Below are 2144 nucleotides of genomic sequence, written 5' to 3'. Positions count from 1 at the left end.
AAAAAAAAAAAAAAAAAGAAAAAAAAAAAAGAAGACGAAGAAAAAAAAAAGAAAAAAAAGATAATAAAAATGAAAAAAAAAAAAGAAGAAAAAAAATGATGATAATAATAATAATAATAAAAAAAGAACTAAGTTCCATGGAGAATGTGCCATGCATGAAGCAGAAGGAGCACGGGAGCCCGGCCCCTCCCGTGCCCTGCGAGCAACCTCCAGCCCTGCTCGGGCTCTCCTCCACCCACCCACACTTTAGAGAGCTCCATTTTTGTTGGGTTTTCTTTTTTTTGGTCGTTTTGGTTTTGTTTTTTTGGGTTGTTTTTTTTTAAATTACAAAGAAAGACTCCACCGACAACACTAAGGCCGGAGCAGCCCCGTGGGACCTGGTGCCACTGAGCCCACCTTCCATCTCCCCCCACCCACATCCCTGGAATGGCACCAGGAGCCTTCCCCTCCTCTTCCTCCAAATCCCAGGGCTTTTCCACTGGAAATGCACTTCGCTATCAAACAATAAAAGAGTCAATAAAGTGGTTGAAGGTACCTTTTTTGTTCCTGTTTGGCGGGGAAGGGGCAGGGATACAGGCCAAGCCAGGCACTCTGGTTTCACTTTTTAAGACAAAAAAAAAGGAAAAAAAAAAAAAAAAAGGTGCTTCAGCCTTGTACTGTGTATATATTAAAAGAAAAAAAAAGTTTTGTATGTTTTTATTACTTTAATTATTGTTATAAAAACCTTGCCTCTTTTTTTTAAAAAATGTTTCTTTTTTTTTTTTTTTTTCCCCTTTTCCTTCCCCCCTTTTAATTTTTAACACTTTTTTTTTTTGGGCAAAAGGATGAACTTGCTTTTTTGTGTTTGTACTGCTGCTGGTCAGGACAGAAAAGATGTGGAAGTGTTCTAAAATGGTGAAAAAAAAAATCCCACAAAACACAACAGGAAGAATAAATCCCCCTTTTTCCAGCCCGACAGATGCTCTCTGACCACCCTTGGGAATATGGAGCTGAGCCCTTCTCTCCCCTCCTGACCCCCTCGCCCTCCTGGGGTTTGTTTTTTTCTTTTTCTTACCCTTTTTCTTTGGTTTCTGGTTCTTTTTCCTGGTCCCTGGGGCAGTTGTGGGTGTCCCAGGGGGGTTCCTCAGCCTCTCACGGGCACCCTCTGCCACGTGACGGATCCAAAGCCATCGCGCCGAGGGGGCTGTGGAGGGTTTGGGGGTGGGGGTGGCACTGGGGTGTCCTTGTCTGTCCCCTCTCCCCACCTTTCCAAACACCAAGACAATCAGAGCAATGTTAAGGGAGGGGCTGGGGAGTCCCTAGGGGGTTGGTGACACCACGGGGACAAGCTGGGTTGAGCTCTCGGTGCTCGTCTCTGGTGCCCATGGGGACCACAGGGTCAAGCTTGGCACCTCGAGGGGACATTCTCAGCCACTTTCTAATCCCCAGGGAGAAGCCTTTTCTTCCATTTTCCTTTTTTTTTTTAATGAAATAATGCTTAAATTATTAATTTTGGTTTTAAATTCACCACGAGACGAGATCACGTCCACGGGAAAAGGTGCCCTCTGCTTTCTGCTTTAAATTCCCTTCTTGCACTTGCAAAGAAAGCATTAACACCCCCCTCCCCTCACCCCCTCCCCACTCCCAGTCTCCCATTGGGTTAAGGGAGGGGCTGGGGAGTCCCTAGGGGGTTGGTGACACCACGGGGACAAGCTGGGTTGAGCTCTCGGTGCTCGTCTCTGGTGCCCATGGGGACCACAGGGTCAAGCTTGGCACCTCGAGGGGACATTCTCAGCCACTTTCTAATCCCCAGGGAGAAGCCTTTTCTTCCATTTTCCTTTTTTTTTTTAATGAAATAATGCTTAAATTATTAATTTTGGTTTTAAATTCACCACGAGACGAGATCACGTCCACGGGAAAAGGTGCCCTCTGCTTTCTGCTTTAAATTCCCTTCTTGCACTTGCAAAGAAAGCATTAACACCCCCCTCCCCTCACCCCCTCCCCACTCCCAGTCTCCCATTGGCTTCACCAATAAAAAAAGCAAAGCTGGGCAAGATTAAAAAGCAAAATGCCCTTGTGACAGAAATTAGTTTAATCTGTTGTGTTGGTTCTTTTCTTTTTTATTTTAAATCCCACCCCCACTTGCATCCCCAGCCTCTGGCCTG

The sequence above is a fragment of the Chaetura pelagica genome, unplaced genomic scaffold (genome assembly GCF_000747805.2).
Source record: "Chaetura pelagica isolate M959 unplaced genomic scaffold, ChaPel_1.0 scaffold139, whole genome shotgun sequence".
Classification (NCBI taxonomy): Eukaryota; Metazoa; Chordata; class Aves; order Apodiformes; family Apodidae; genus Chaetura; species Chaetura pelagica.
The sequence above is the reverse complement of the archived record's forward strand: the minus strand, read 5'-3'. Positions refer to the sequence as shown.